Below are 11,604 nucleotides of genomic sequence, written 5' to 3'. Positions count from 1 at the left end.
AGTAGTAGGGTGGTGTACGGCGGCGTATTAGGGCCACGGTGAAAAATTTGTTTGGTGTCACTATCTCCTACGTAGGACTTACTATCTCCAACGTAGGACTTATTATCACCTACGTAGGACTTACTATCTCCTACATAGGAAATAGTATCTCCTACGTAGGACTTATTATACCCTACGTAGGACTTATTATCACCTACGTACAACTTACTAACTCCTACGTAGGAGATAGTAAGTCCTACGTAGAAGATAGTATTCATAACTCCTACTTAGGAGATAGTAAGTCCTACGTAGGAGATACTAACTCCTACGTAGAAGATAGTAAGTCCTACGTAGGTGATAATAAGTCCTACGTAGGAGATATTAAGTCCTACGTTGGAGATATTAAGTCCTACGTAGGAGATACTAAGTCCTACGTAGGTGATATTAAGTCCTACGTAGGAGATAGTAAGTCCTACGTAGGAGATGTTAAGTACTAAGTCCTACGTAGGAGATACTAAGTAGTAAGTCCTACGTAGGAGATACTATGTCCTACGTAGGAGATAGTAAGTCCTAAGTAGGAGATACTAAGTCCTATTTTTTTCACCGTGGCCCTAATACGTAGACATATTTTGAATCTGTTGAAAATGTTTGGTCAATCCACGGTCAAATCATGGGTTTACTGAAGTTCAAAGTACGGTCATAAATACCATAATCTACGTTTAACTACGCTTAAATACGTCTACCTACGTCGAACTAAGGCCAAATAAGAGCTACCACGGTCTGCTATGTTCATCCTCACTACGGTCAGCTACGTGCGTGTCCGTAAGATTTGCCAGCCACTGAAGGTACCAATGTATTTCAAAGAGATTGTTCAACCATTGTTATTACTTTGTGATACAAGACAGTGTCTTGGGTAATAGGATATTTCAACACGTGTTTATATAATCAGTCGCTGAACCGCTTCAATTGCTGTCACATTTATCATTTGTCCTTTCACAAATAAAACAGTTGTCACCAATGCTTCTGGGTATTACGGGATGCTGTCAACTGTAGTGGTAGCGTATCGTGTACATGGAGAACAAAGATGTTTTATTGATGAACAGCTAGCCGTATAAGGTCCTGCTGCGAATATATCTTCAATATCTGTTTCTGAGGTTAACGCTATCACCAAAAATGAAATAATTTTCGCATGGAAAAGTTTATTTTTGTTAGTTTGTCTGTTGTTTAACGGTGCGCTGCGCAATATTCCAGTTTCATGGCAGGGACCTGTAAATAATAGAGTATTAACTTAGCATCCTATTGGTCAACAGTTTGACCATCGATCCATGCAATTGGCTACATTGACATGCCAACAGGTCAGCTAACCCCTTTAGAAGACCACGTCTAACACGGATATACACGAGTCCATATGTAAAAGATGGACCCGTCATACCAATTATTTGTCTATAATGCTGCCACATTGTCAGATTCAACAATTGGGTGCTCACATATGGCATGTGCATTTTAGAGTATGTACATTAATTTTGTATGCATTATGGATATTTGAAACATGACACAGAATCCAGCTAGGGTAGTATCAGATCATAGTATGAATATGCAGGATTAAAACATTCAGGAGAAAGAATTATTTAGAGGATAGTATGTGAGTGCCTATGTCATACAATGTTTATTTAGGAACGACTGTGATAAACATAATACGGTATCAGTACGAATATAATACTCTTTCTATTCTATTTCTAAGTTTTCAAATTGGAAAATATACCCAAATCTATTTTAAACGACTGACAAACCTCCGTCGCCGCAAGTAGGACGCAACGTCATACCGTCGACGTGACAAAGCGGTATTTTGCCGTAGGACATTGTATGAAAAATATCAACCCCGATATTTTCGCCATCGTAGATAATAAATGTAATTAACCATCAGCATATGACAGTATTGTTATAATATTTTATCACTAGGACATGTTGGTTGTTATAATTTACCTTCCAGACTGTCGTGAAAAACGATGACTGATTTCCATTGACTTCGGAGTAGAACGTTGATCAATACACTCCCCATTGGTACTGTAGTCGATGGACTAATTATTTCCGAGACTCTTGATTGCGGTGGTTGTGTTGCTTCATAACAACACGTAGTTTCTTTCAGCTCTTGCTTTTCAAGCTCATAATAGAATTTCCCGACGCATAAAAGCGTTCTATTCTTCCATATAGCCGACATGATTCTGTGAATGAAACTGTCACATAGTGCCGACGAAATTAATACAACGTTTTTGACGTCTTTCATGTTCCGGATTGCTGTGAACATATGTAAATAAATAAGTCAAAAGTGTGTCACACGTTCTAAATCTTTAGTTATATTTGTATCGAATGCAATTTTACTGAATTATAATAACAAATTAAAGTCTGGATTTCTATGAAATGTTTGCGTGATAAATGTATGGACTATTCTATAAAATGTTGTGTATTTAAAATTTACGGAATACACTTTGGAGTTTGTTTAAATGTTCGGATTTGTGAATCAATATTCAAATCTCGACACAAGGTCTACTACTGTTATTCTTGGAGATGCAATATAGAAACAGTAGGTCCCACCAACCTGTGATCGATTTGAATGAATTGCTGGAATCTACCAACTGTCTTGATGGAGTTCCGGTAATGAAGCTGAGATTCTGTTTGTCCATAATATCTGAATTGAAATTATATAATAGCGCCATAAAGTATATATATATGTTAGAATATATATATATATGTTAGCAAGGTCATCAGATTGTATCTTCCAGTCTACCAAGATAGATAGATAGATAGATAGATAGATAGATAGATAGATAGATAGATTCTTCATAATATTTGTATCACAATATAGATATGCTAACATTGTCATAAGAGGGTATATATCACAGTATAAGAAGGCATATATACATGCATGCATGCATGTGTGTGTGTGCGCGCGCACGCGCGCGTGTGTGTAAATAAAGCAATTTATGATTAGTTAGCGAATAACAAGTTACGATGGATTATTCGAAGGTTGTTCATTCAAAACAAGAGAATATGGGGTACTCTTGAATCGTTAATGCATCAACTTTCCTCGCGTATCACGGAAGCCATGTTCACGGGTAGGCAATCCTATTTTTATATAATCGGTTTTGGGCACAGATCATAGAATAACAAATCTGTATCTTTCTGATGGAACACTTCGTGTAAAAGATCAATGTTGCTTGTTAGAAATGTTTATGTAGACTTAAGAAATGTTTATGTAGAGTGAATTAATGTTTATCCGTTTATCCGTTTATAACGCCACGGATATAGCTAACAGTATCTTATCCACTTATATATATATATTGTTACAACAACAACTCCTCAGCACCCCTTTGTAGGTAACAGGATAACCCAGGATGTGCACTGAGCTGAAGCATCAGATAACGGTACTGATCACCTGATTGTTTTTCATGTAATGTCTTACTTAGGTGTGATTGAATAGTCCAGGGACTTTGGAAAAAGTGCACTTTCTTTTAATGACCTAAACAAGGAAAGAGGGAACACAAGAGTAGAATAAGCTTAGTAGTGTAGAGATTTAGTAGAGAAGAGAGCAGTTAGTTAATAAATCTGAAACACATATATATACGTAGATGTTGAAAGTGCTTCATTTTATCGTCACTGCAGATTTAGTGAACGTCTAGTTTGTCTTGTCTAAAAAACTGAACGCAACAGATCAATGTGAGTGGCTCTTTGAACAACAGGCATGTTATCCATGGGGACTTGCATTACTTTTGCTATCTGCATAGACTCTACCTGGGCAAACACTGGAAATGTTCAAGAACAAAATGTCAGGAGAGATGTACCTCTGTAGGCGAGTTTTACAGGAAGTCTAGCGAACACTCCAAGAAGATTCCAACACCGTCAGATTTATAAGCAACATAAGGAAGAGGCAGATGCATAATCTACATGAAGATGAAGCGAAAGTTTTCAATATGTTCGGTCTATATGGATGAAAACGAAACAGCTACATCTGTCTATGGAACATATATATAAAAATGTTCTAGATAAATCGTTACATTAATGTGTTTTCCTGTAACCACCATGACCTAACAAAATGTGCAATCTGATACTAAATAATTGTTTGTATTATTCTTTATTGTTTAATGGGCCAAAACCATACCAAGGTAATCAGTGTGTGCCTAAGAGTGTGCAGTCAACCTGAAATGTTATTGTTACAAGCTGTGGAAGTTTTTGTAGGATACAAAGTGGTACCTTAGTTTACTGGCTGGCACCCATTAGTTATACAAACACATCTCCTGGTTGATTGCTCTTTCACGTAGACCCATTAACCCATAATGATGAACGTCGAGGTTTTATCAGTCAGCATCTTGCCAAATGAACTGTGTTCTACTCTGATGAAATAATGACACCATTTGTGCGTTGAAAATGTTTCTTTTTCTTAAGGATAGTGCTTGTCAGGTTTCTCTGAGTACCCTTCACGGCAAACACTTCATGTTAACAGAAAACCACGAGAGTGTTTCGTGTACGGTGAAACGAGACTGACCACATTATCACCACCCATCCCAAATGCCAAGGGAACCATATCACCACGCGATAGCGGCATTAGAGTGTGGCTGCGTCGCGAAGGCAGCCTGTCTCTGGTATGGTTCGTGGAGGAAATCGGTAAAGTAAGGTTAAAACGATGCACAAAAGAAATTCATCTCAAACTGGCCTGTCAAATGCTAAACGTATCTTAAAATATTCAAATGAACACTCGGTATATATATATATATACTTAGATTGCGTTCAGACAATATCCTTAGAAATAAGGGGCGGTGGGGTAGCCTAGTGGTTAAAGCGTTCGCTGGTCACTCCGAAGACCCGGGTTCGATTCCCCACATGGGTACAGTGTGTGAGGCCCATTTTCTGGTATCCCCCTTGAATATCGCTAGAATATTGCTAAAAGCGGCGTAAAACAAAATTCACTTACTCACTGAAAAAAAGGCCGCAAACTTATACCACATGTGTGAAAAACAAAGTCTACTACTCACTGTAGCAACTTAATGATGGGGTGTTTCAACGACATTTGGAAATGATACATATAAAGACAAGGATTTATGGAAGTCATGTATACATTTTGATGGACGCGTTTCGGAGTGCATTCATATTACTTCATCAGGTGAATGTACAGCTTTTCTCATACTGGTATTGACAGTTTATCATTGGCATAACGCTGCGGGGACTCCCTGGCCAACCTAACGACAATTACCCATCGCTCCTGTACAAAGTGATGCTTCAATATATGACACTCATACATATTTGAACTTGGTAACAGGACAGAAATAGGTAAACATCATTCTCTTAATATTACAATAACAGTAATTACTGACGCTGAAACCAGAGTGATCATGTCGGCAAGGTAAAGTGGACTGCTTTATAGACATAATTACAGATCCTTTGTAGTCATCCTGATACGGTGATATGCTTCCTATATCCGATATGTGAATTGGATAGTTATAACACTTATTTATACTTTATAACACTTATAGCACAAAAATTGTTGGATATACGTCTTTCTGATACTTAAATATATGAAAAACATATATTTTATTCAAACAACTACCGACTCGCTCAACAACTATGGCAAGAAAGTATTAAAATACTAGACCAACAGACCGACGAAGGCACAGACAGATAGACTGGGAGACAGAAATCAGTATGTATTATGCATATGTAGAATGGTTTAGCGGAATAATACTACGATGCATGCTAACAATGCCGAAACGATGCATAAAAGGCAAGCAGTGTACGCCTATCGTAGGTAAGCATAACTCTACAATATCTTATGTGATCATCGTATGCCTGCAATATCGTATGTTGGATTCGCATACAACATCTTAGGTAAGTATTGGACACTAACAACAGCATGTTTCGAATGCCTACCACACTGTTAGTAAATATGTTGCGTTCACAACATTGTAATAAAATATGGTACGCCGACAATATCGTTAGTAGATATCGTATGCCTACATAATAAGTTGTTCACCGGTCACGAGGGGACCATGGGTTGAGGTAACCTCGATGTTTGTTTATGTTCCAGGAGCCCGAATGGCGAGAGGAACATTGTTACGATAAATAATTTGCCGTGCCAACAGGAAATCCCCTCAGAACCAGCAAAAAATAACACGGACAAGTCTAAAGTATTCAATATTATGTATTGAGCAAACAAGGGCAAGATACAAAGATTCACAATAGAGATTTCTGGTACAATGCATCTGAGTCAAATCTAAAGTAATGGGTCACAGTTAAAGTATCAACTCACCAAAGCCTTGGTTTGAGAGTGAGAAACAGTAATACTGAATGTAACTGCGATGTATGATGTAGGTCAATGCTGACAATCAGACGAAGAGGTGGACAGATGCAGAATAGGCCGAACTCTAGTAAATACGTGTGTGTGTGTCGTCAGCACAATAACCAGCCTTATATATTAACAGTCACTGATTCCTGAATATTCTTGCATTTTGCGACCACACCGCCACCAACTTACAACTTTGTTGCAGACACCCGGAAGTACTAGTCAAGGGATGCATCTCTACCAGAGCATTACCTTAAAGGCCTGCCGCTACAAAATTAATAACACAGAACATTCATGATACGAAAGGTGAACCATAATAACTATCACTCAAAACTCTAAACATTGTGACCCAATAATAATTATCACTTAATCAATAATACAATTTACCGAAAATACACTCTCGTAACAACATAAGCATACATCGAGGGTACCTAAACCCATGGTCCACGAGGAACCAGTGAACAAAGTATTTATCTCAGCGATAATGTTAATGTCAATGTTAATTTTGAACTATTTGAAGCACGGGTATTAAATCGTACACTTCAGCCAACCTGTGTGAATCGAAACGCCTCGAATCTTGCATTTTGCTTCTTTTTCCCGCAGGTATTGTTTTAGTAAATTCCCCTTCTTAATATTCAAAGAGACCACATTTGAACGTTTTGTCATAATATATTTATTGGGAAGAGAGTCAAATGTTTCTGTAGCCATCGCAAGATGTTTTAAGCGGACGACACAAGAAACGAACAGATTTAGAGTTACCTCCCTTCCTTCGATTTCCATTCGCAAAACATTCCGTGCAGCATGCGTCATTTAATGTTATTCGAGATATAAAAAAAAGTAACTACGTACCACGAATTACGAAATGAGTTGCTATTAACAGAAGGGTGTATTGCAATGCACCTCGCAGAAGAGCGCTCAGTCAATTAGACAGCGACATTTATGTGTGAGATAAGATAAATTCGTTAGTAAATATCTTACTCCTACAATTTTGCAAGCAAACAACCTACGCCTACAATTTCGTTAGCAGCTACACCTAAAAGCTACACCTAAAAGTTTGTTAATAAAATCGTACGCCTACAGTTGTGTTAGTAAATACCACATGCCTACACTATTGTTAGTAACATTTGTAAGCCTACAATGTATTTAAAGTGCGGACGGAAGTGCAAGTATTAACTCACCAGTCGTTGAAGGAAAGGCTTGTATACTTGTCAGTAGCGCCATTATCGCCATTATCGCCATCGTCACCACCATCATCATACATTCCAGTGCCATCCTGTGTTAACCATAGGCCTTCTCAACGGTATGATGATAGCAACAACTAGAAGTAGTCGATGGATCTGCGTACCCCACTTTGGATTTCTTAAACATTTGGCCGGATAGTGGTAAATCGATTATTGATATGGCAAATACGTGTGGCGCTCCTCTCTTCCCGTGGACGGCAAACTAAGAAATATAATTTACTAAAAAGATTGACTGTTTTCTTCATCTTTTCTGTTTAACGGTTATATAAAACATGTTTGTCAAACATTAAATTACATGCACAGACTACAACCCGGCAGGTGAAGGGAGGTGCTGAAGAATCGATGACGTTCTTTATCATAAATTAAACACTGCCTGGTTTAATGTAATTACAACAAGTAGTCCAGTGAACAGCATTGTTTGCTCATACCATTCACGCTAAAAGCACAATTGATTTTATATGGTGATCGTGTGGAACGTGTGATTGGACTTGTCACCGCGGCCCAGAACAACTGGATGTTCTCTTATGTTGCTCATTTATGAAACACAAACAATAGCACAATGCTATTTTCTCTCTCCACGTTGTCGTAATATAGGACTGGAACCTGACTTGGGGTCTGTAAGAGAGGTCGTCAGTCGTCTAATTTCATGCTTTGCCAGACAGATTGCCTATGCCATTGTGTACAAGCTGTTGAACTAAACTCAATACTATTCGTTACACTGTCTTACTTCGACTGTGTACGAGAGGATGATGCTTTGTTGATTTTTGGGTTTTTTGTTTTGGCATTTTCATTTCTGTTTGATTTTTGTTTTATTCTTGTTGTTTGTTCTTGTTCTTGTTCTTGTTTGGGTTTTTTTGCTGTGTTTCTCTTTTGTTCTGTTTTTTATCATTATTTTATTTTGATTTTTTTAATAAATCCAATAGGATCGGATGGCCAGACTCGCTGATTTGATACACGTCATCCTATCTCACTAGCATAGATCGATGCTCGCACTGTTTCTCACTGGATTGTTTTGTCCAGACTCGATTATTTACAGATCGCCTGGATATAGCCGGAATACTGCTCAGTACTCAATACGCCGTTAACCATCAAACAAAGGAACCAAATCAATTGATCAAATCCGGAATTTCGACCTCAATCGAAGAATTAATGATTTCATAAACACACGTAATCAGTCAACGGATGAAACTTTTAGTTTTAGTAGTGATTCTGTTTGATTATGACAATGTTGTTATGGCTTTTATTACCTATGGATTACCTGCTAGAGCTCGGTACAGCTACGAGAACCGACTCAGTCCATTACAGTAGCAATTATTGTTATGTATGATACGATGTTTAATAATGAAATATTCATGATTAAGCGTCCGTATAATGTCTCATTATAGGGATGATGAACACACACTAATATGTACAGGAAAATGTTGGTTTCATTAATAGCAGAAGTGTGACGAATTGAGAAACAGCTTTCAGGTTTGGTTTAAATGTACAAAAAGAAAAGGAAAACAAACGTTATTGAAATACAGCAATTTAGTCCCAACCAGATGGTGGCAAAGCAAAGGTTCGTACAAGTATGGTATGATATTATATAATATTATTAATATGATATGGCACTGATTCGTCAAGCAAAGAGACCAACAATCCATGTAAGAAATTCTGCATGCAGTCAGGAGAGTCCTATGTATCCACCTAATTTTTAGCATTTGAAATATGAGTAAATGTTACTTTGCAAGTAATGAGTTAAGTTAAATGATGTTAAGGCATTTGACTCAAGACGGTATATCATATTATATTAGTGCTATATTAAACTATAGATCATGTCATATATAATTTTCTGCATCTAAATATAATATGCCCCAAATAGTACATATGTTGTGTAAATCGTTATATAATAATGATATACTTAATAATGTTATATCATATTCTATAAATGCCATATTTAATTACATACATATTTTATATGTAATTTTCTGCGTGTATACATAAAATATATGCATAAAATGTCCCAAACAGTACAGGAGTTAAGTCATAAATGTCAGACAGATAAATAAAACAATTAAAGAGTTATGTTTTATTCATCTAAGTGATAAGAGAGGATACGACATTCAAGTACAAGGAGAAAGTATTTCCATGGGCACCAACTGTCTTTCCTTTCTTGTTGGTTTTTATGCACACGAATCTTAATTTCTACTACAAAATCAAACGCAAAATCATATTAGGTATTTGGTCAATACTTATAACTTGACCTTACAGATATCGATTACCTGACATCGCACAGTAGCTGAGAGATACTGTAACTGATTTACCAGCCTGAACAAGAACAAATGTGTCGCTTAATGTAATATTGCGTCTGTGTAGCGTTCTCTCGTCGCGCCGAAGGCCCAGGTTCGATTCCCCACATGGGCCCAATGAAAGAAGGCCATTTCTGGCTTATTGCTATCATTGCTAAAACTTTACTCGCTCACTTAATGTAAGTCTTTCAGGGTGGAATAATGCACGGTGGAGGTATGTATGTAGTGTCACAAACACCTTTGACTGTCTGCCTTCGAACACCTGAGAGGGGCGGCGGGGTGGCCTGGTGGTTAAAGCGTTAGCTCTTCACACCGAAGACATGGATACAATATGTGAAGCCCAACTTGGTGTCCCCAAGCCTTGGTATTGCTTGATTATTGCTAAAAGTAGCGTAAACAATATTCATTTACTCACTCACTCACTCACTCACACACTCTGTGTGATGTGTCTCCTCTGAGACACACAACATCACGACGACCAAAGTGAATAGTAACCACAAACCTTGCTATCCATCAAAGTTGATTGATATGAAAGCCTACATATGGGATACACTTATGGCACATCACCTAAGGAAATGGCATCGTGGTAAATTTCAAGTGACATATCGCTTCATCTCCATGGCCAAGACGTGGTTTGATGTCGTGATTCATGCAAATTCAACTGACGCTGAGATGGACGGGACGGGAAGTGGCATGGCATGTAGATTAATAGCTGAACGGACAGATGCCATGCGGAAATGGAATATTCATTAACGGTCTTTCCGACTTTCATATGGGAATTTTCTAGGACAGTAATAGACTGCCTTCTATAATGTATCGACACTATATTCATAGGCAAGTGCGTGCTGCTATCACTGAAAATTGCATCCATACCAGCTGTGCAATGTTTGTTTTCTCCCAGGTTTTCTAGCTTTGACGTGACGGCGGGGCAGCTTAGCGCTTAAAGCATTCCCTCGTCACGCCGGGCTCCATGCCTCAGGTGGGTACAATGTGTGAAGCCCATTTTTGGTGCCCCCGCATTTTTATTGCTCTTTTAAATACAATTTGCTAAAATCTGCGTAAAACAATACTCACTCATTCACTATCTCCTGGACTGCATTGTTTGTTTGTTGTGTCATGCTGCACTACATGGCGACGGTGTGTAAATAATAACGTCTTGACCAGACAATCCCGTGATGAGCATTAGGTTAGAACTGGTCTTCAGCAACCCGTGCTTGTCGAACAAGGTCATGATGTTGATCAATGGGTTGTCTGTTATTTACAGGCCGCCGCCATATAGCTGGAATATTTTTGAGTGCAGCGTAAAATTAAACTCACGCCCTGTCTGCACAACGAAAAGTGGACATATTTTTCTCGGACATCTGGTGCTGTCTTTTTCAATCAAGTGAGTGAGTGAGTTTAGTTTTACGCCGCACTCAACAATATTCCAGCTATATGGCGGCGGTCTGTAAAGAATCGAGTCTGGACCAGACCATTCAGTGACCAACAACATCAGCATCGATCTGAGCAATTGGTAACCGATGACATGTGTCAACCCAGTCAGCTAGTCTGACCACCCGATCCCGTTAGTCGCTTCTTACGACAAGCCTACTTTGCTGAAGACCTACTCTACCCCGGGACCTTCACGGGTACCTTTTCAATCAATTTCACATGTGTTTAAACCACCGCATAAGTATACGTAACTGAATATTCTACAACCCCGTGTAATGTTCATAGTGAAGGCTGTAACTCCCCAACTGCGTTTGCTTTTCAGATCTTATGCCGC

At 38.3% G+C, this 11,604-nt stretch overlaps 1 protein-coding gene across 1 annotated transcript in view; it reads left to right on the top strand.

Annotated features, from left to right (window-relative positions):
* Positions 1 to 11,604, top strand: part of LOC137295019 (glutamate receptor ionotropic, kainate 2-like) — a 36,526-nt gene that overhangs the window by 4,168 nt on the left and 20,754 nt on the right. The gene's annotated exons all lie outside the window — the stretch shown is intronic.

The sequence above is a fragment of the Haliotis asinina genome, chromosome 8 (assembly GCF_037392515.1).
Source record: "Haliotis asinina isolate JCU_RB_2024 chromosome 8, JCU_Hal_asi_v2, whole genome shotgun sequence".
Classification (NCBI taxonomy): domain Eukaryota; kingdom Metazoa; phylum Mollusca; class Gastropoda; order Lepetellida; family Haliotidae; genus Haliotis; species Haliotis asinina.
This window is presented reverse-complemented; position numbering and strand designations above follow the sequence as displayed.